At 45.6% G+C, this 24,065-nt stretch overlaps 1 pseudogene; it reads right to left on the reverse strand.

Annotated features, from left to right (window-relative positions):
• Positions 1-24,065, reverse strand: part of LOC128341669 (zinc finger protein 493-like) — an 89,226-nt pseudogene that overhangs the window by 22,140 nt on the left and 43,021 nt on the right.

The following is a 24,065-nucleotide window of genomic DNA, read 5'->3' on the forward strand; positions in this document are numbered from 1 at the left end:
CGGGAGGGCGGGGAGCCACTTTAAAGGACAGGGAAGGTGCTTCCTACCTGTTAGCCTCTGCCCCCCCACCACCGGTGCTATCTTAATCGAGAGCCAGCATGGTGTAGTGGTCAGAGTGCTGGACTAGGACTGGGGAGACCCGAGTTCAAATCCCCATTCAGCCATGAGACTTGCTGGGTGACTCTGGGCCAGTTACGTCTCTCTCAGCCTAACCTACTTCACAGGGTTGTGAGGAGACACCTAAGTATGTAGTACACCACTCTGGGCTCCTTGGAGGAAGAGCGGGATATAAATGTAATAATAACAACAACAACATAATTTGGCTACGCCCTCCATGCTCCATTCCATTGCCTGCGTAGGTAAGCACTCACTATATGTACACATTACCAAATTCTTCTTCAATATTGCTGTCATATACATCCGCTGATGTTTCTTTTGCCATCAGTCTATGCAGGCAGTGCACTGGAGAAAGGCAGACCGAGCCAAATTGTGAGCCAGGGAGAGAAGAGGAAGAAGGAAGAGCAGCAAGTGAGAGCATCTCTTTCATGCTGGTAGCTCCCAGGGGCTGAAGTGGGACCAAGGCTATTCTAGGCTTCCCTACCAGGCACAGTGTAGCCTAATATATATGAGGGGGAAACATTCCAGGAAGAGTTACCCCCACCTCCTTTTAAATAAATCACCATATAGTTCAAAATATGTTTCTGAGGTCTTCCACAAGTTGATTATGCATTGTGTGAAAAGGTACTTCCGTTTGTTGGTCCTAGATTTCCTGGCAATCAATTTCATGGGATGACCCCTGGTTCTAGTGTTATGGGAGAGGGAGAAGAATTTCTCTTTATCCATTTCCTCCACACCATGCATGATTTTATAGACCTCTATCATGTCTCCCCGCAGTTGTCTTTTTTCTAACCTAAATCGCCCCAGGTGTTGTAGCCTTGCCTCATAAGAAAGGTGCTCCAGGCCCCTGATCAGCTTGGTTGCCCAAGCCTGCTCTCCCCGCACAGACCCAGAAGAAGCTCTTCTCACTCATCGTGGTATACCACCCCAAAGGTATGTCTTACCGAAGGTCAAGAACGTTGGAGCCACAAATGGCGTGGGGAACAAAAGCACTCTCATTAGTTGGGCAGGGGTTGGCTCGGTAATGGAATCAGGGGCTTCCACCCCAAGGGCCACAGACAAATCAAATGAAAAAACACAACATCTCTTCTGTGTTGCGGTTCCTGTTATCCTGAGCAAGCATGGACAGGTCCACAGACTAGAATAATGCCTTAGCTCAGAGGTTCCCAACTTCTGTTGCAAACCTACAGCTCAGGATGCCCCACAGAGATTTTAAGTGCCTACCATCCCCTGCCCCCACCTTAAATGTCATGGTGAGAATTCAGGCTACTCAAGTCGCTCACTGGCAGTTTCTCAAGAGGGCTGACAGTGAAATGGATGGGACAAGCTCACTGTGGGAGCGATGTCATAGGAACATAGGAAGCTGCCACACACCGAGTCAGACCATTGGTCTATCTAGCTCAGATTGCACTGAGGACTGTGGAGATCTACAGAGTTTGTCAGGAGTACTTCCATTGAAACTGAAACTAATGGGACATTGATTTCAATACAATTGCTTATGAGTAACCTATAACTGGATGCAAGTTAGTGAGTGGAGCAGCCAGTCTCATAACTGGAACATTTACGTGTGTGTGTGTGTGTGTGTACACAGACACACACACACACACACACACAAACACACCACAAATGTAATCTTACAATTTGGGATACAGGCTACTACTGTCATGGCACACATCCACACTAAGTTACTCATAAGCAGTCTTGCTGAAATGAATGGGACAAATTTACTTATCCTATGAATCTTAGTGGGAGTACTCAGTGCTAACTTTCTGAAGCCTGTCAAGTCATGCTGAGGGGAGGGGCATGCTGAGCCAGCCAGGCGCAAAGGAGGAGGGTTTGCGCCCTCTTTCCTCCCCTTCTGCAGCAGACGAATTGCTGAGGATGTGTTGGCTTCAAGCCTCACATGCGGAACAAATTGTACAGCTGCAGCATGAGGCCATAAGAGGGTTCTGGGTCACCCCCTCCCACCAGTATCCCTTCAAGCACTCCTAAGGTTATTAGTACCCCTGGTGGCAACCTGTCTGACTTAGGTTACCAAATATAACTTATCAAACTAACTCTAGCATTAATCTAGATTTACACATTGCAAGTTTGGATCCTTTGATTCCTTTGGAGGAACCGTGACTGATTAACCCCAGGACTCAATAACCACACCTTTTAAAGCTTAAATGTTTTATTCAAAGAATTCAAGGCATACAAATTCTTAAGGTATGCTAAAACAGAAAGAAGAGCAAACAGCAGTCTCAAAAGCATAGAATGCACTAAGCATTTAAGACTACTATTGTGAGTGGGGTTGTGAATAATGAGGTCCACATAATACCCCCTAACAACTTTCTCTACTAAATAAATCTAAGTGCTTTCCCTTCCACCCTTTACTAAACTCCACTATGTGGAGTAACTTATTCATCCTTGGGCCACTTGAGGAATGTTCAGGACACGGACACAGGTATAATAATATAAAATATTTTCAATCCCTTTCCTAATGACCCCAGTTTAGGCTCTCTGACAGCTAGTAAGTATTCTACTCTGCCTGAAGCACTTTCCACACCAAGCATGTATATGGTTTCCCCCCTGTGTGGGTTCTTTGATGGGAAGTGAGATGCACACTCTGGCTAAAGAACTTTCCAAACTCCAAGCCTTTATATAGCTTTTCTCCAGTATGCTTTCTTTGATGGCTAGTAAGTGTCGCGCTCTGATAAAAGATCTTTCCACACTACAAGCATTTATAAAGTTTCTCCCCTGCATGTGTTCTTTGATGTCTAGTAAGTTCTACACTCCGACTGAAACTCTTTCCACACTCCAAGCATTTAAATGGTTTCTCTCTGGTATGGGTTCTTTGATGCCTAGTAAGACTTCCGCTGTTACTGAAGTTCTTTCCACACTCCAAGCATTTATATGGCTTCTCTCCAGTATGGGTTCTTTGATGGATAGAAAGACTTCCGCTCTCAATGAAGCTCTTTCCACATTCCAAGCATTTATATGGCTTCTCTCCTGAATGGGTTCTTTGATGGTTAGTAAGACTTCCGCTCTTACTGAAGCTCTTTCCAAACGCCAAGCATTTATATGGTTTCTCTCCAGTATGGGTTCTTTGATGGCTAGTAAGTGTTCTGCTCTCACTGAAGCTCTTTCCACACGCCAAACATTTATATGGTTTCTCTCCTGTATGGGTTCTTTGATGCCTAGTAAGGCTTCCACTGTCACTGAAGCTCTTTCCGCACTCCAAGCATTTATATGACTTCTCTCCTGTATGGGTTCTTTGATGGCTAGTAAGACTTCCCCTCTGACTGAAGCTCTTTCCACACTCCAAGCATTTATATGGTTTCTCTTCAGTATGGGTTCTTTGATGGGAAGTAAGATGTCCACTCTTACTGAAGCTCTTTCCACACTCCAAGCATTTATATGGCCTCTCCCCAGTATGGGTTCTTTGATGGCTAGTAAGACTTCCCCTCTCACTGAAGCTCTTTCCACACTCCAAGCATTTAAATGGTTTCTCTCCAGTATGGGTTCTTTGATGGCTAGTAAGATCTCCACTCTGACTGAAGCTCTTTCCACACTCCAAGCATTTATACGGTTTCTCTCCAGTATGGGTTCTTTGATGGCTAGTAAGATCTCCACTCTTATTGAAGCTCATTCCACACCCAAGCATTTATATGGTTTTTCTCCAGTATGGGTTCTTTGGTGGGAAGTGAGGTGTGCACTTTTGCTGAAACTCTTTCCACATCCTAAACATGTATATGTTTTCTTTCCAGTATGGGTCCTTTGATGGCTAGTACGTTTTTTGCTCCGAATGAAACTCTTCGTATACTCCAAGCATTTATATGGTTTCTCTCTAGAACATGTTCTTTGATGTATAGTACGTGTTCTGCTCTCACTGAAAGTCTTTCCACACTTCAAGCATTTATATGGTTTCTCTGCTATGTGCATTTCCCACTGAGGTTGAAAATTTGGGTCATGGATTTCTCCATGATGAGAAACAGAAGATCCATTCCTGTTCTTCTGTTTTGCTTCAGTGTTCATTCTCTGTTTCTCTCTATTTTTACTGCTGACAGCAGCCAATAATCCTCCATTGCACATTCCCTCCGTATCTGTTGGAATGAAGACAGAAAATTGGTCAGAGCCTGGGATGGAAATTGAGCCTCCAATCACTGATCAATCCCCACTTAATGTGTTCTTTTGAGGGAAGAATAAAGCCAGACTGTTATGCGTTACCAAGACATGGGTGGATGTGGCAGGCAGAGGCCTAGGTGTCACCCTCCAGGGTTTCAAGCCAGCCGCAACACAGGATCAATGGGTGGGTGGTTAGGGGGTCACAATCAGGATTTCATCTTGTTCACTGGGTACCCCGCTGGGAAATCTCTGTTTGCCGTGTCTGTACTTCATAATTGCATACCTTGCACACCTGGTGCCTTACTGCCTCCCTCCCTGGGTTGACAGAGGTAGCCAAAGGGCAGTATTGAAGTCCCCCAGGCTAGTAATCTCGGGGTGTTTCAACACTGGCTCTGAGGCCACCTTGTTTGGTGTGCAAGAACAAGTAAAGAACTGAGCAGAAAAATGGAAAAATAAGCCACTGCATGGTTAATATTTGCACAGTATAACTGGAAAATCAAACATCACCAAGACCTGGCAGTGGCTTAAGAATGGCAACTTGAAGAAAGAAACAGAGGGTTTAATACTGGCTGCACAAGAACAGGCACTAAGAACAAATGCAATAAGAGCAAAAGTAGACAAATCAAGAACAAACAGCAAGTGCCGCCTTTGTAAAGAAGCAGATGAAACAGTGGACCACCTAATCAGCTGTTGTAAAAAGATCGCACAGACTGACTACAAACAAAGGCATGACAAGGTAGCAGGGATGATACACTGGAACATCTGCAAAAACTGTAATCGGGAAGAAAGAAAAACAAATTAAAACAATCGACATCGCAATACCAGATGATAGCAGAATAGAAGAAAAAGAAATAGAAAAAACAACAAAATACAAAGATCTACAAATTGAAATTGAAAGGCTGTGGCAGAAGAATCTATCAGCTTCGGCTGATTCGACAGCTGCGTCCATTCCTTGATGAGAACGATCTCAAAACACTGGTGCATCAGCTGGTAACCCCCAGGCTCGACTCCTGCAATGCGCTCTACGTGGGGCTGCCTTTGTACGTAGTTCGGAAACTTCCGTTAGTTCAAAATGCGGCAGCCAGGCTGGTCTTTGAGGTAACCCAGAGAGACCATATTATGGCTATCTTAAAACAGTTGCACTGGTTGCTGATATATTTCCGGGCGAAATGCAAAATGCTGGTTATTACCTTTAAAACGCTGAACGGCTTGGGCTACTTGGCTACCTTAGAGAGCACCTTCTTGGGTATGATCCCCATCGCTTGTTGAGGTCATCTGGAGAGGTCCGTCTCCAGTTCCCACCGGTACGTCTGGTGGTGACTCGGAACCGGGCCTTTTCTGTAGCTGCTCCTGGTCTATGGAATGCAATCCCGGCAGATATCCGCAGTTTAGGCTCACTGTCGGCCTTTAAGAGAGCCCTAAAAACCTGGTTATTTGGCCTGGCCTTCCAAGGCTTGTAAAGTATTGTTTTTAAAAGTATTTTAATTGGTTTTAAATAGTTTTAATCATTTTTTAATTGTTTTTATATTGTTTTTAGCATTGTGTTTTATGTCTTTTTAATAAGTCATTGTATACCGCCCAGAGCCTCTGGATGGGGCAGTTGATAAATGTAATAAATAAATAATAATAAGACCAAAATAATCCCAGTAGTAATTGGCGCCCTAGGTGCAATTCCAAAACACTTTAAAGAACACCTCAACACCACAGGGGACACAGAAATCACCATCAGCCAATTACAAAAAGCAACTTTACTAGGAACAGCCTATATTCTGCGACGATATCTGTAACAGCAGCAACGACATTGACAATAAAATTCAGCCATCCCAGGTCCTTGGGAAGGACTCGATGTCTGGATAAAACAAACCAGTCAGTAACACCTGTCTAGCTATGTAGACAAAAATAAAAATAATAAAAATAATAATAATAGAGAAGATCTTAATTTGTTAGCTGCCCCATAACAAATTGTTCTTTGGGTGGTTTAGAACACAGGATTAAGACATACAATAAAAAAATAAATTAAATCATAACAGATATGCTGGCCTTGGACCGAAATAAACAAATACAATACAATACAATCATAACAGACAAAAAGAAGGAGAAAGAAAATACAAAATACAATACAAAGCAGTTAAAAAACCCATTTAAAAATGAGTTAAAAATGAAATAAAATCTCATCTGAAAACAAGAATTTAAAATGCCTGGGTGAACAAAAAGGTCTTTACTTGGTTTCTAAAAGAACAAAGTGATGAAGCCAGGCAAACCTCTCTGGGGAGGTTATCCTACCCTAGCCCAGCACAGCATCCCTCCAGTGGATGTTGCTGGTATCTGCCTTATCTTTCCTTGTAGACTGTGAGCCCTTTGGGGACAGCGGACCATCTTTTCTATGTAATTTTTATTTTTCTATGTCAACTGCTTTGAGAACTTTGGTTTGGAGAGTGTAAATATCCATAGTAGTAGTAGTAGTAGCAGTAGTATTCCATAAACGGGGTGCAACCACCAAAAAGGTCCTCTCCCTAGTAGTCACCTGCTTCACTGCATTTGGCGGGGCACCTGGAGCAGGGCCTTCAAAGAAGATCTTATGGTTCAGGTGGGGACATAAGGGACAAGGTGCTCCCTCATGGGACCCGGCCCCAAGCCATTTAGGGCTTTACAAGTTTAAACCAGCACTTTGAATTTATCCCGGCAATGGACTGGGTGCCAGTGCAACTCAGGAGGCACTAGCGTTGTATGCTCAAAACATCCAGTCCCTTTTAATAATCTTGCAGCCTCATTTTGTACCAGTTGCAGTTTCTGGCTGTTTTCAGAGGTGGCCCCATGCACAAAGCATTTCAGTAATCTAAGCGGGAGGTTACCAGAGCATGAGTAACTGTGGCCAAGCTAGCTCTATCCAGGCAGGATGGCAGTTCGCAAATCAGCCCAAGCTGATAAAAGGTGCTCCGAGCCACAGAGGCCACTTGAGTCTCTAGTGACAATGCTGGATCGATGAGCACCCTCAAGCTGCAAACCTGGTCCTTTAGGGGGAGTGCAACCCCACCTAGAACCGGCTGAACATCATCCACCTGGGCAGAAGAACCACCAACCGACAGTACTTCTGACCTTTCTGGATTGAGTTTCGGCCAGCTTATCCAAAAGGATACCAGCTGAAAAAGCAAGATGGCGTCTGGAACGAAAACTCCTGTCTAAACCAGCTGTCAGGACCTAACGATTGTTGAAAACCCTATCACCTCCCATCGGTCAGATGGAGGTCGGTATGTGTGCGGGGCTCGGTCCTCCTCCTAGAGGTGGGAGTCTGGGGGGTCTTCAGACCCTGAAAAGTCTGGAAAACCCCAGATGAACGTCTGGAGAGACTTTTCTGCAATCATCGAACCAAACGAAGAGAGGCGTCAAAGTAGAGATAACCCGCCAAAGTAGAGATAACCTGCTCTATTCTCTTTATCTTACCTAATAAATCTCTGAGATGTCCACGGCCGTGAGTTTGGCAGATCTATGGGTTTTCTCTTTCTCTCTCTCTCTCTCTCTCTCTTTTTATTGAAAGCTCTTGCCAATTTTCTGCTATCTTCACTTTGCTGGAGATCTCAGTATTCCAATGCTAACAGCTTTCAGTTTTGTCTTGAAGAGATTTTTTTTTTTAAGTCTGATATCCCAGCAATTACTTTTTTCTTGTGTTAGTCTTGAACTCTAAACCATTTATAGCTTTCATCAGAGATCATTACAGGGTTTTTGTTGTTGTTGTTCTTGGTCCCCCCCCCCACTTAAAACTCTTTGTGAACCGCTCCGGGGGTGGTTGAATGGGGGGGGGGGCGCCTTGAACTTCCCGACAGACAGGAACTTACTATGGAGAAGAAGATAGACTTGGAGAGAAGTATGCTTTTTTTCTTTTGAGTCCGTCTTTTTCTTTTATTGTTTTGCAAGGCCACATGTATAACCGGGATAAGTAGGTCTTACAAAGCCCTGCATGGAAAAATTCTGCTTACCTGCTTGCTGGGAGGTTTGACTTTAGAATACTTTGCTTTGAACTAACAGTTTTATTTACAATTCCTTCTGTTTGCACGACCGACAAAGTGTTTTATGGCTTTTTGCCACTAATTATCCAAGCTCTGACGGGGGAAATGAAAGTGTTGGGAAAAGAGCTTGCTTCTTTCATGCCGAGACTCTGACTTTATCTTGAAGAACTCCCATACATATCACTTGGCTGAGCTGGAGCAGTGAAGATTTATTATTCCTCATTACTCTCATTCCTCATTACTTTCACTTTTACTGAATGCTGATCTCGTTAAAGACAGGCTGGGCTAACCAGTATGGGGAGAGACTGTTAAGATGTGTTTTACTGAGATAAATTCACAAGATTCTACCTGAACGGACTAGAAAGTTTTAACTTTATTTGAAAGTTTACTTGCCTCAGTTGTTTACCTTTTGTGGGTGTATTAATAGAAGTATTTGGCTTTGGGAACTACAACTACGATGAGGTTTTATGCGGAATGATTTCAACTGGAGCGATTTCTCTTAGAAGAAACTTGATAACCGTTTGTTTTAGCCTCAGAAGTTAGTTCCGGCATTGCTCAGTCTCTCGCCTATGAGAGAATGTCCTTGGACATTGTTTATAAGATTTCAAGTTAACCCTTTGTGGTGTGAGTGGGAAGATTCTCAAAGCCTTAAGATTTTAATGCTGGTTTCTCCCTTTTCCCCTATCTATTTAAAGGTTCTAACTTTGAGTATAAGTACATATCATACCTCTTTAATTGGCCCTTCAATGTATTCCCCGTGTTTAATTTTTTCTTCATCAAATATTATTTAGGGAGTTCCACATAGGGTGCAATACTGAAATAACCCCAATGTTCAAAGTCTTAACCTAAAGAATTAATACATACCATTAGAAAAGAAACTGAAATATATGTGAATATTTAGGTTATTATTTTAGGATGGTAACTTTGACTATAGCTTAAGATCAAGCCTTATTACTTAGACTTTCAAGGTATACCCTGTGTTAACTGCCTTTCTTATTTCAACCATCAACATTTAGGGAGTTCTGAATAAGGTTTAATATGGGTAACAATCTAATCAGGAACTTAGTGGCATTATGAACCCTAGGGTTTCAAAGACCCAAGGAAATGTCACATAGATCTGCTTTTGGTTCTTTTTTTATTTTCTTGCTCTCTAAGGAAGAAATGAGAATGCATTGGGAATGGAGGATTCAGGGAAGAACTGAGAATATTTTTGTAAACTTAATTCTTAGAAGCAAATTGACACAATAGAGGAAATATTTTTAAACATATGGCATGAGACTACCAGCTAGACCCTATAATATGACCTATGTTCTGAAAGGATACAAATGAGAAGCAGTTGAAGATTATGCTGTCTCTTTTTTTCTTAGCTCCCCATCATGGGCTTTTGTTACCCATTGTGAATACTTTATAACAGCACTTTGAGAAGTTTAGCTGGATGCAAACAATTGGAAGTAAACTGCGAAGGATTAGACATCTGTATAGAGGGGTTATCTCACTGCTAAAGTTTGACAGTTTATGCTTCCAGTTGTAGGTTATAAAGATCAGTCAGGGCTGAATTTAGTCTCCCTCCATTTATCTCTCTGGCTTCTTTGTTTGTCTTTCATTACATGAGGAGGGGGACTATTAGAGGTTTGGCTGATCTTCGTTAATTATTTTACTATGGTTTTTTGAATACCAGTCTGTAATGAGATGGGATATTTGTATGTTGGTGGACATGTGGTCTTGAATTTACAAGACGCATACTACTTTTGTCATGGTAGAATTCGCATTTTCAAGTATTATTCTCTTCTCCATTGAATATTCCTGTTGGAAATCATTTTGTATACACAGTTGTCTAATAATTAATTGAATCCAGAGGGAGTGTTCTGTGAGAGTTTTAAATCCTACTCTCTCTGACGAGTAGATTTATAGACGAGCCCATAGGTGCCGATAAGTTTTTTCTGTACTGCTGTTTTTTGAACTTCCCATGGATTCTTCAGGAGGTAGCTGAATTGTCTTTGGAGGAGAGAGCCAGTATGAAGGGTTTGGTGAGATTTAGGGTGTGATTTGAGAAATGCATAACCAATTTATGTTTGGCCTGATAGTTCCTTCCTTATTGTATCGAAATTATAACAGTCTAATCGGCATTGAAGCACATTTAAAACTACATACCAGGACATATTTGAGACACATATCTGAGGTACATTTAAAAATACACATATATGTGGAGCTCATGCCACAGAGTATTGGGGACGTCTGGCTCTGCGCTCGAATTACTGGTATTATTTCTATTTTGTATGGCATAGTTGGGCTGGTTCCCTCCTCCTTAGATTACCTGACAGTAGGATGATCAACTAGGTCTGGGCTGTTCCCCCCCCCCTGCCCTTTAGGGTTAGGGTTCAAGACTCTTTTACAGATAGCTACTGATACCCAGTTAAGGACTTTCTTTCAATACTATTGTCTTGGTTTTGATGAATAAGACTCTGTAAGTTGTTTGGTTTTGTTGTTCTCTCAGAGATGTAACCTTTCTGTTTCCACTTATTATACTAATAAAAGCATTTTTATTTTTTTTAAAAGGATACCAGCTACTGGGAGATCCTAGAGAATTAACAGGGTTGCATGGCGCAGCAGGGAAATGACTTGACTAGCAAGCCAGAGGTTGCCGGTTTGAATCCCTGCTGGTGAAACACCTATATAGCAGCAATATAGGAAGATGCTGAAAGGCATCATCTCATACTGCACGAGAGAGGGCAATGGTAAACCCCTCCTGTATTCTACCAAAGAAAAACCACAGGGCTCTGTGGTCGCCAGGAGTCAACACCGACTCGACGGCACACTTTACCTTTACTCCCCCCCCTCTCTGCATAAGGCATCCTACAGGGTGACCAAAGCACTTTCTGTTCCAAAGCCGGGCCTGAGTTTCTGGAGCTGGTCTGCTACTATATGCTCAAGCACCTTGTCCAGGAAGGGAATATTGGCCACAGGCCTATAGTTATTTACATCCTCTGGGTCCAGACTGACTTTCTTTAGGAGTGGTCGAATAATAGCTTCCTTCAATGGAGCTGAGACCTCTCTCTCTCTCTCTCTCTCTCTCTCTCTCTCTCTCTCTCTCTCTCTCTCTCTCAATGAGACAATTAATTAGACCTGCTGGACCCAGCTAAAAATTTCCTCCCTACTAGATTTCATAAGCCATGAAGGACAAGGGTCAAGCATGCACCTGGTTGGCCGAACTCGACTAAACACGTTGTCCTCATCCTCGGGGACCAATCATTGGGGACTTGCATCCCACACTTCATCCATACAGCCCAGAGTGATGTACATGGCTATACAACAAACCTGTGTGATCAATTAGGCTGAGACAGAAATGATCGGCCCAGTGTCGCCAAGGGAGTTTTGTGGTTGAACAGGGATTTCAACTCAGGCTTCTTCGGCTTAGCTCAGCATTTTAACCACTACACCATAATGGCTTTGTGAAACCTTTGCTGAAATGTGTATTTCATAATCCAGATTTAATGTAATTGATTCTATAGCCTGACAGATCTAAAATACATTAACATTTTAAAGAACACAGAGAAAGAGATTCTTCTAGTAGACAAAGTTAAGAAAATGTCATTGTACACAGATGATATGATACTTGATTTCATAATTTTATTCCTGAAATCATCTCATCTCTGATAGATTTAGCAAGAGGTTCCATCACTAATGCAAACAACAACAGAGAATGGGTGTTGTGGAAAAACTGACTCCATCATGGTTTTTTGGGGGGATGCTGCAGTTACTGATGGTACACAATGACATTATTGTGCTGCAAGGTGGGTCATAAAGCAGTTAAAAGAAATAAATGACTGGGAATGAAAATTTTAAAATACAACAAAGCAGCTAAAAAAATAAAACAATTCAAAACCTTATAAGAACCCAATTCATTAAACCCCCCTTTAAAACAATTTAAAAACCCTGGAAGGCCAGGCCGAACAGGTAGGTCTTTAGGGCTCTCCTAAATGCCAAAAAAGAATTCAAATTACAGATTTCTGCAGGGAGCGCATTCCACAATCTAGGATTGGATACAGAGATGGCCCACCTCTGGGTCGCCACCAGATGAGCTGGTGGCAACTGGAGCCAGACCTCCTCAGATGATCTTAGCATGCGGTTGGGATCAAACCGAAGAAGGCGCTCTCTAAGGTAACCTGGACCTAAGCCGTTCAGGGCTTTAAAGGTAATAAACAGCACTTTGTATTTTGCCCAGAAACATACTGGCAGCCAGTACAGTTGTTTCAAAACAGACATAATATGGTCTCTCCGAATTGTCCCAGAGACCAGCCTGGCTGCCGCATTTTAAACTAACTGAAGTTTCCAAATTACATACAAAGGCAGCCCCACTTTACAAAGGTAAGCGCATTGCAATAGTCAAGCCTGGAGGTTACCAGCTGGTGCACCACTGTTCTGAGGTCCTCCTCCTCAAGGAATGGACGCAGCTGTCAAATCAGCCTAAGCTGATAAAAAGGACTCCTGGCCACAGCCTCCACCTGAGATACCTCCAGGAGTACCCCCCAAGCTGCGTACCTGCTCCTTCCCGGAGAGTGTAACCACATCCAGCACAGGGAGATCTAACTCATCCCTCAGATTCTACAATGAGCACTCTACAATGAGCACCTCCGTCTTGCTTGGATTCAGCTTCAATCTGTTATCCCTCATCCAGCCCATTACTCCTTGTAGGCAGGCATTTAGGGAATGAATGCCATTTCCTGATGATGCAGATGATAGAGAGAAGCAGATTTGGGTGTCATCAGCATACTGATAACACCCAGCACCAAATCTCCTGATGACCTCACCCAGCGGTTTCATGTAGATATTGAAAAGCATTGGTGACAGAATGGAGCCCTGAGGGACTCCATATAACAGCTCTTGTTTAGAAGAGCAACTATCACCAAGCTCCACCATCTGGGATCTGCCCAAGGGATAGGAGTGGAACCACTGCAGATCAGTGCCTCCTATCCCCAGCTCCTCCAGGTGACCCAGAAGGATACCATGGTCGATGGTATCGAACGCCGCTGAGAGATCCAAGAGAACAAACAGAGTCACACTCCCTCTGTCGATTCCCCAGTATAGGTCATCCTTCAGGCCGACTAAGGCTGACTCAACCCCATAGCCTGCTCTAAAGCCGGTTTGAAATGGGTCTGGCTAATCAGTTTCCTCCAAAACCACCTGGAGCTGTTCGGCCACCATCCTCTTGATCACCTTGCCCAACCAAGGGAGATTACAGGTTGGCCTATAACTATCCATTGCCGAGGGATCCAGGGAAGACTTCTTAAGAATAGGTCTAATGATTGCCTCCTTCAAGCATGGAGGCACCATACCCTCCCTCAGAGATGCATTTATGATATTCACCAGGCCTCCTCGAATAATCTCCCTGCAAGATTGAAGTAGCCAAGTCGGGCAAGGGTCCAGAGAACAAGTGGTGGACCGCACTGCTCCAAGCAGCTTGTCCACACCCTCAGGAATCACAGATTGAAACTGATCCAACCTAACACTGCAAGAAGGATTGCTGGACACCTCCTCCGTAGACCCTGCAGAAAAAGTGGAATCCAAGTCGGCCCGAATACAGGAGATTTTATCCGCAAGGAACCCATTGAGGGCATCACAGCAGAGTACCTCCAGGAGTTGATTAGAAACAGAAGGAGTAGAAATTAGACTCCTCACTACCCAGGATAACTCTGCCGAACATGAACCCGCGGAAGCAATGAGAGCCGACCAGAACTTCTTTTCTGCCATACGCACTGCCTCCGCATAGGCCCTCAAGTGAGCCCTCAAGCCCACATGCTGCATCCTGTCAAATTTGAGCCGAGTTCTCTTCCACCTGTGCTCCAGTCGCCTACCCAGTCGCTTCAACCCTCGCAGTTCCTCAATATACCAAGGAACCTATTTTGAAGCGGGTCTGGAGGGACGCTTAGGAGCAATCATGTCTACTGCTAGTGCAAGTTCCTTATTCCAGGTTCCCACCAGGGCATCGACAGAATCCCCTGCAGCACCAACTTTGAAACCCTCCAAGATCTTTCGGAACCCTACTGGGTCTAGCAGCCTTTTTGGGCAGACCATTCTAATTGGCCCATCACCCCTGCAGGAGTGGATTGTGGCCGTGATAACAACCTTAACCAGGTAGTGGTCCGTCCATGACAATGGGGAAACCACCGGATCCCCCACCCACGGAACACCCCCGATCCAAACAGAAGACCAAATCAAGTGTGTGGTCGGCAACATGAGTTGGTTCAGATACTAGTTGGGATAGGCCCATAGTTGCCATGGCCACTATGAACTCCTGAGCTGCACCAGACAAGCCAGCCCCAAAGTGGATATTGAAGTCCCCCAAGACCAAAAGCCTGGGACACTCCACCACCAACTCCGCAACCAGCTCAGACAGCTCAGTTAGGGAGTCAGTTGTGCAGTGGTTGATCGGTACACCAACAGAATCCCCAATCTGTGTTCAACACACCATGTGAATGACTTTGTGGGAATGGAGATCTAGTAAGAGAGAGACTGAGCAGGTTTGCTTAGTTGGTAAGAGTGTGGTACAGATATTCCCTCGCCCTCATTACTCCCGCAAAGAGGCGACCCCCTTTGGTGTCACCCCTTTGGAGGCAGCCCCACCACCATTGGCAGCTTCCTTCTTTATAAGTCCTGGGCAAAAAGCCCAGCTGGTGGAACCAGGGGGGAAACTGCCAAGTCACCTTGAGCTTGGCCTTGGTCCTGCAAAGCACCACAAGACCTCCACAGTCCAGGGGTGAGGAAGGCAGATGGAATCAGGAGGAAGCAAAAGGAGAAGGGGGCAGCCAGGCAAGAACCCTAGACTCTCACCCTGAGGGGTGCCCAGCAAGATGGTAGCCTTGCTACCATCCTATTGTTTGGATCCTATTATTTGCATAATTAATAAGACTTCTGCTTATATATTTGGTATCCGCACATAATCGGGGCTCTCCCACTTCATGATTGATAGCATGGCATGTTGTGATTAATAAAGCTTTGAATCTGACAAGATGGTGTGGCCCCTGCTTACTAAAGAACCTCTAGGAGTAAATTTTCTCCAACATGAGCAACTTGACTTATTCCTCTTTCCAAATGAAATTCATTTGACAACATACCATTGCCAAGATCTGACTAAGTGTTTTTTTGTACATAAGCTTTATCAAATTAGTGAAATTCCCTGCAAGTTCAAATGCTTCTAATGTCTGAAACAAGTGTAGTGGTTCAACGTGATCAAATGCTTTCTCAGCATATAGAAACACAGAAGCTCCCTCTTGATTGTTTTGTCTTGTCAAGATGAGATTCTTTTCAAGAAAGGGGGCCAAAGCTGCTGGGAACTTGTTTGATCTCAATTACTGCCACTTTTCTTGAAACAAAGACCTCGTCAGAACCAGAACAGTATCCGTGTCTAGTCTGGACTATAGACAAGGTTTGGTAGCGTTACATAAGGTCTTCATGGAAGAGAAAAAATATATACATTGAAAAAGACTTACATAAAAAGAATAACTTGCCTTTACAAAAAAGGTTTGCATTAAAATAAAATGCAGAGATTAAATCAGACCTTCCTTGAAATTTAACAATCAATAACCAGAGAAGGCTTAAAAAACTCCCCCTCTCTCTCCTTCTCAGCCCCAAAAGGCTAGCTCTAGTGTGCATTAAAAAGTAGCTCTTAAAGTATCCTGGCTTCTCATAAACATTTCTAGTGTAGTCTCCAGAAAGACTGGCTCTATCTTGCTTTTCTAAAAGTAGCTTTAATGTCTTTTAAAATGTCTTTAGACAACACAGCCATGGGGCTGGCTGTGTGAAAATGTGGTCAGCTCATGATTCAAAGTTCCTTCTGTGTCTGTGCCCTGGAGAGCTTGACTTTATTGTTATTTAACACATTTATATACCGCCCCATACGCAAGCCTCTTTTTAATGGAAAGCTACCACTCCAACAACCCCTCCTACTTCAAAACAACCACTTCATTTATATTACTCAGTCTTCAAAATGTTATCTCCAAGCGGAGACAGAAATATTATTTGGCTCTGGTCCTCTCCAGGGGTGCAGTGGGGTTTGGGCTGGGTCACAGGCAACTCACAGGGCTTAGCTGGCAATCTCCTGTCCAGGAGAGAGTCCCATTATGTAGCTGAGAGGAGGAACCTTCTGCAGGACAAGCTGCTGCACAGTTGCTGGATCTCCCTCTCCCAAGATGGTCTAGAAGGCTGAAATCTCTCTTCCTCCAGATTGCCAGTCTCCTAAGCTAAGTGGCCGAGCATCTGCTTCAAATGCACAAGTGCCCCGTTTCAGTCTCTGGCAGCATCTCCAGGTAGAACTGGGAAAACCCTCTTCCAAACTCTGAAGAGCTACTGCCAGTCAGTGTAGAGGCTACTGACTGAGGTGGCTGAAGGGTCTAACTCCACATAAGACAGTGTCATATCTTTGGGGTTGTCCAACAGAGCATCCTCAGGGTTGAGTTTTATTTATTGCATTTATATCCCACCCTTTCTCCCCACACAACAACCCTATGAGGTAGGTGAGACTGAGAGGTCATTGGTTCTGAGTCACCCAAGGAGCTTCATTGCTGAGGGGCATTTGAGAGCGAATCTTCCAGCTGCTCGTTTGACACGAACAAGGATACCACTAACCCAATGCCTTGGCAATATCTGAACTGCACTCTTACCAACTAAGCAGACCAGCTCGATCTCTCTCGCACTAGATCTCCATTCACACAAAGTTATTCACATGGTGTGCTGAACACAGGCACATCAGTATCCTTCCAATCTATACTATGCAATTGAGGAGCCCGTACCCAGGTTCACTTTTAACATGAATGCAGGTCTAGTCATTCACACAAACACATGTATGAGTGTACTGCTGTACAACAGCATGTCTGAACCAAGCTTTTAGATCTTCCCTTTCAAAGAGCCTTACCCAGAGAAGCCACATTCCTCCTATTCTCCTCCATGACTTCCCTGTACAGGGTTCTCTGGTCCAGATCCAGCAGAGCCCACTCCTCTTCCGTGAAAAGCACAGCCACCTCCTCAAAGCTCACCTGGCCCTGGAAGAAAGGAAAGAAACATGCTCACCTTCGCAGAAGACATAATGGTTCCTTCCTTGAAGCAGAATCCACAAGAGTCGTTCAGGAAAGGTGCTGTGAGAAGGGCAGGGAATGTTCCCTGCAGGGTCTTTATTATATTTATAGACCAACTTATTAACAAAAATAGCTATTGCTCTTGTTTAAATAGAAAAATACGTGGGGGAGGGGAATGGTGTCCTGTCACAAAGGGGGTGCAACTAAAAAGACACAGTGGAGATACCAGCAAGCACCCCTGGAAAAGATGCTCTCATGAGATGAAGAGGCACACTTACTCCCCGCCCACACCCTGTTCAATACTTGAAAGCCAACCCTTTCAAAGGCACCTCCCTGTCTGGTTAGCCAGAATCCAACCTTCACAAGATTCAAGGCTTTCTAGTCAGCAGCTTGGACAGAAACCAAAGGAAAGAGGGCCACTTGCAGCCCCAGAGGGGTGTCCAAGGAATAGGGCTTGTCTGTCTGCCCCACATTCTCCATTCCCAACAATCACTCCCCTACCTTCTTCGGTGGGCTTGAAGCATCTTCCATCCCACCAGGCAGAAGGGAGGGCTGAGAATGCATTGGCAGCGTCATTCCAGCACCTGCCAAGGACACAAAAGTGATGGGAGAATGTACGAGAATAAAAGAGAGAGAAAGAGGGAGAGAGAATCAAGTCTAGAGTTTAAAAATTCTCATGTTGGCTTTGTGCAGAATTCAAAATGCAATTTTGGACACATAAGTTTGATGACAGTCATAACACAATATATTGTTTATTGTGGGAGAGGCTGGAGAAAAGGGTCTGCCACCACTTCCACCCCCCAAAAGACTCAGGTGAACATAAAGGCAAGGCAAGGATTTCCTCTGCTCTCCTTCTGTCAAATCTATCAGACAGGGAAATGGGCAAGATATTTAAAAAGGAATGGGGGAAGTGTTGGGGAAATGCCCACTTGGGATGATTTTTCCAAAGTAAAGATAAATTGGGATGGAGAGCCAGTCTTGCAGTAGTAAGCATGAATTGGCTTGAACAGAGTTCATTTTTCTTTGCATTTGGATGGTTCGAAGACATGGGAGCCCTCTCTGCCGTAAGAGATTCCTCTTAGGAGATGGGGTCATGGCTCTGTGGGCCACTGAGTGCTTTCATGAAAAAGGTCCCAGGTTTAATTCCGGGCAGAAGGTAGGGCTGGGAGAAACTCCTGCCTTTAAACTCTTCTTCGGGCTTTAACTAACTTTCTGCTGCAGGCAAGCCTCCTTTTATTCTCTTCTGCCCCCTCCAACCTTGCTAAAAAAGCCAATCAAACTAAACTCAAGTTCCCTCCAGCAGGGGCGTAGCTAGGGGAGAGGAGGCCCGTGTTCATCCCTCTCTCTGGCGGCCCCTCAGAGTGAGGGAGACAATGGGGAAATTAGGAGGGATGGACCTGGAGGGCCCTCAGGAGCTGGAAGCCTCTGTTCTTTGAACCAACAAGCCAATCAAACTAAACTCAAGTTCCCTCCAGTTTTTAAATTACAGCCAGTCAAATCAAACCCCTCCAAAATTTAAACATCCCTTTCAGACCAAACGGTAGAACAGTGACTGTGAACTTTTGACCCCTGCAGAGCTTCTTAATACAGAACACAGGGAGGAAGCAATCACATGCATAATACACAAATTTGAAAAGCACAAAGGGGAGGTAAAGGCCTCACTCCTTCACAGGGGTATCTGAGAGAGGGGGGAATAAGGAGGCACCCGCCCCATAGCTCCTTACCCAGCAAGGTGGCCCCACTGCTGCCCTCCTGCCTGGGGATCTCCTTGGACAGAGGCCTCGGCCTGGTGCCTGATGGAGCCTTCTCGGCCTCAGGGAAGTCAGGGGCCGCTTCCGACAACAGTCCTTGCACCTGAGACAGACAGAAGGAGAGATTCCCAACAGGGAGCAGGAAAAAAGGCATCAGAAAGGGAACGGGGCAGGAAGGTCCCAGAGGAAACTGCATCATACCGAGTCAGATCCCTGGTCAAAGTACGTAAGTAAGTCCATTTATATACTGCCTTTGTTAAATCTAGCTCAGTATTGTCTACACTGACTGGCAGCGACTTCTTCTCCAAGGTTTCAGGCAGAGGATGTCAGGGATGGAACCGGAGGCGTTCTGCATGCAATCAGATGCCCAGCCACGTCCTCTAGAAGACCCCTAACCCAAGAAGGGGTTGAAGTCAGTGGATCATGTAATTTAGCTTTCTCTTAATGTTGTGAACCGCTTTGGGTGTCTTTGTCAAGGCAGAAAGGCGGTATAAAAATGTAACAAACAAACAAACAAACAAATCATCTCCATAAATGATTCCCAAGTTGCTTTTTGATGCCACATCTGGCTTCTTTGAGGATCTCCTGGCTCACATTCTGAGTCCTTTGCAGCTCCCAAGATAAACTGCTCTCTCACCTGCTGCTTTTCCTGCCTCTTGTCCTCCTCCGCCTGGCTCAGGAGGAAACCTTCTGCCAGGGCCACTGCCTGGGAACTGGTCTCTGCTCCACACTCTCTGATCCAGCTCTCCAGCTCTGGGGGCAGGATGCTCAAGAACTGCTCCAGGGTCACCAGGTCCACAATCTGACCTTTTGTGAGTCTCCCTGGCTTCAGCCACCGATGGCAAAGGCTGTGGAGTCGGCTGCAAACACCTCGGGGCCCCTTGGCCTGCTGGTAGCAGAACTGCCTGAAGCGCAGGCGCTGGGCCTCTGAGCTCCTGAGGTCCTCAACCAGCATCTTCTGCTTGGCCCTTTCCCAGAATTACTCAGTGCTCCCCACTTGTCTGGCCTCAAGGCCTTCTCCTGCTTCGCAGCTAGCTGGGTCTTCTTTCCCCATCTTTCATTCGTGCTCCAAGGCAGCCTCCAACAGTATTTAAAAATCAAAGGATTTCCTTGTTGAGGGATGAAAGTGTTTTGACTCCCAGATTCCACCTCATGGATCTTCTTCTCCCTGTATGAAAAGGAGACAAATGCGAAGAGTCCGAGAGAGCCTGGCAAGCCTGGGGGGAAGAAATCGCTCCTCAGAGCACCCAACAAGCATCAATAGTTAGAATAACTTGTGGTCCTGGGGAGGGGTTCACCAGTCCGTAGGCTGTTCTGGCAGAGTTCTTTAGCCGCAGGAGGAAGTAACTTTCCTAGGGAGCAAGAGGTTGCTGGTTCGAAGCCCCGCTGGGAAAGATAAGTTACTAAGGTTTGTTACCTCACTATTACTCCATTACAAGCAACAGTCCTACTCTCCGTAAAAGATCATCCTAACAGAAAATCACTGGTTCCAGCATCCAGTCAGACATATGAACTGACCAATCAGTCGGCAGAACGGATGATTGACTTGAGCATACTAAACTGTACCCCCAGCCAATCCATAGATATCCACACAAGACATCAGTGGCAGGAACAAAGACAATGTCTAGAGACATCAATCCCAGCACTGTGAACCCATTTGACCTATTAGAGCTCCGTCGGGGGAGTTGTCCTCTGGGAGACACTGAGTCAAATAAAATGGGTTCACTGGTCAGGTTTCCTAGCATTGGCAGCTGGTACCCACTGATTCTCATTAGGAGGAGACAGGCGTGGAGCGAGGCTGGCAGTGGCCCGTGTTCGGCCACGGTGGCCCCCTGGCCCCAAACCTGCGTCTGACGTCTGACACAGGGGGCGTGGTCTGCCTTCCAGGTGGGGCCACGCGGACCTGTTTTGAAGGGAGATCGGCCCACCCTGCATTGGGCACCTTTAAAGGCAGGGAGAGCCATTCCAGCCACACTGCCAATGCAGCGCAGGCCGACCTCCCTCCCAAAGGGGGCCGCACGGGCCCCCCGCATTGTCAGCGAGGCCAGGAGTGGCTCTCCCTGCCTTTCAAGGGAGATGCAGCGCAGACCGATTTTGTTTCCAGACGGGGCTGTGCAGCCCCATTTGGGAGCAAAATAACAGCCCCCACATCGGATGTCAGATGCGGGGGATGGGTCAGGGCCGTGAGGCGCAGCCCCTGACAGGTGGCAGCCCGGGTTCTTTGAACTTGTTTGCCCAATGGTGGCTCCGCCCCTGGGAGGAGAACTGGTCTTGTGGGAGTGAGCATGAATGGTCCTTTTTGCTAAGCAGGATCCACCTTTCTTTGCATTTGGATGGGTGACTGCAAGTGAGTATTGTGAGATATTTGGGGATGGAGCTATTGCTCAGTGGGAAACCATCTGCATGCAGAAGGTCCCAGGGTCAATTGCTGGCAGCTTCTTCAGACAGGGCTGGGAGAGACTCCCACTTGGAAGCTTGGAGAAGCCTCTGCCAGTCAGTGTAGATCAGCGTTTCTCAACATTTTTTGGAGTCATGGACCGATACATCCATTGTGCACAGTTTCCAGGACCAGCAGTTAGTAAAGGGGTCATCCCCCCTCGCCCCCACCCCCAGGCACCCCCCAAAAACAATTTCAAGCGGGGGGGGGCACCACCACTGGGAGCTCTCCAGAGCTCATTTCTAGGCAGGCAGCCCTCGCTGCTGGGATAACACTTATTTAGCTTCCTCAAAATGAACATTATCCCAGAAGTGAGGGCTGCATGCCTAGAAATGAGCTCCGGAGAGCTCCCAGCAGCGGTGGCCCCCACTGGCTTGAAATTGTTTGGTGTGGGGATTAATTCCTCATGGACCAGCACTCAACACCTCACGGACTGGTGGTTGTAAACACTGGTGTAGATCATGCTGAGCTAGATCGACAAATGGATATCTGAAGGAGCACCTGCTCTCTAGGGCTGCTGCCCGCTTGACGAGGCCACCTGAAGGTGTTCTGCTCCATGTGCCAAAGGTGAGAGAGGCTTGGCTGTCGAGCACACTGGACGGGGCCTTCTCAGTCATTGCCCCAGGAGCTTTTTCAGACAGCAGGCTTCACCATGAGGCTTTACTGCGGGGCAAAACGGATACTCCAACGCAAATAGTGGATTTTTATACCCCAGACATAAGTCGGGCTCGGTTCCAGTATGGAGGGGAAAACCCGAATCATGTGTGAAGTTGCCTCTGAAATATCACGGTTTATCTGTCCTTGAACCCTGCACATGAACCCTCCCAAAGTAAAGTTGCGGTAAAGTCACCATCTGAAAAAGCTCCAGGCTTTGGAATGCTTTCCGGGCTGGCATCACTGCCTCCGTCACAGTTTTGGGTTTTTTGGGTTTTAAAGAAAACAAGACATGGCTCTTCACCCAGGCTTTTATATGAGAGTACAGTTTTTATTGCTTCTGCTTTGTGTTTCTGTTTTATATTGGTTTTTTAAACTTTTAAATAGAGATATATTTTTTATATTTAATGTTTGTACTTGTAATTTCTATTTTAATTGTGCATTGTTTTAATTATATTGAAATTTTAATATATTAACTATATTAAATATAATTATAATGAAATATATTTAATTATAATGAAATGCAGTATAGAAATGGAACAATACATCAACTTGGAATTAATTCCCAGTGACTGCTGTGGGTATTGACCCATGCATATCTATGTTGCTTATTGTTTCAACTTTACAGATGCTCCATGTTCATAAAAGTAATTTAATGAGAGGTTATGTGATGAAGCGTGATGGGAAGGATGGGGGGGGGTTCCTCTTGCTCCTCCTTTGGGGCTCAGAGCTATCCCCCTGACTCCACAGCCAGGGATTACATTTGTCTGCTTCCCCAGTGCCTCTGGGCAGCCCCTTAGCATGCGTCTTTGGAACCCTAAATATTCCAAGCCTCTTACCTGGAGAAGCCATCCACCTCTCAGTCCATCTTTCAGTGTTGCAGGGGAAGGACCAGAGGCAATGGGGTTACCCTGGTGCGAGGCAGGCTGAGGGTTGACACCAAGGAGGACTTCCAGACTCTGCTAACAGCGCCTCCCTGGGAAGATTCAGGGACCCTGAGTATTGCTGGGAGGAGGCCAGAGAACCTTTGGGGACAGGGAACCATTTTATTTATTGTGTATTTATTTTTCAGTGCACACCACTTCAAATTCTTGTGTAAAAAGTGTGTGTGTGTGTGTGTGTGTGTGTGTGTGTGTGTTCCTATATTGGGAGGGCTGTGGTTTCAGGATTCCTGCTTGAACAGAATGGGACTGGATGATCTCTAGAGGTCTCTTTCCACCCTGATCTTCTGGTTTGGTTTCCACAGAGAAGCAGTAAAGTGCCAGCAAAGCAACATCAAGTGAGTAGCTTCGTTCACCCTCTTAAAATTACTTCGTCTGGGTACTCCTGTCCTGGGTGGGTAACCAGGGGGATAAACTGACGGACGATGGCGGAGTGTCCTGGCACTAGGCTGGCCCTGAAGATGTTGTAGAGTGACAATGACACCCTCTCCCATACACTTCAGGGAGTGATCTGGGAAAGGGGGTGGGTGGGGGCCACTCCGCATATGCAGCCAGGGTCCGGCTCCTCTCATCTGTGGATCCCTGGAAGGGATTCCTAGAGCTCTTCACGATCCTGCCTAATTGTATAATGTTTGGATGCAAGAATCGAAAGAGCTGTTAGACTGGGACTCGGGAGAGAAGAGTCACCACACGCGGGTGGGTCCCAGGTGTGTTAGAGTGTTGGGCTAGGACCAGGAGGACCAGAGTTCAAATCCCCATCCAGCCATGAAGCTCACTGGGTGACTCTGGGCCAGGCACTTCTCTCTCAGCCTAACCTACCTCACAGGGTTGTTGTGAGGACAGACATAACCATGTACACCGCTCTGGGTTCCTTGGAAGAAGAGCGGGATATCAGTGGAAAAGGAAGGTCCACTTCATTTCTCTCACATTTTTCTTAGGTCACAAATCTTTTTTTTAAATTTAATGTTTTTAAACATTTTGTATTT

This window comes from Hemicordylus capensis, chromosome 2, assembly GCF_027244095.1.
Source record: "Hemicordylus capensis ecotype Gifberg chromosome 2, rHemCap1.1.pri, whole genome shotgun sequence".
Taxonomy (NCBI): domain Eukaryota; kingdom Metazoa; phylum Chordata; class Lepidosauria; order Squamata; family Cordylidae; genus Hemicordylus; species Hemicordylus capensis.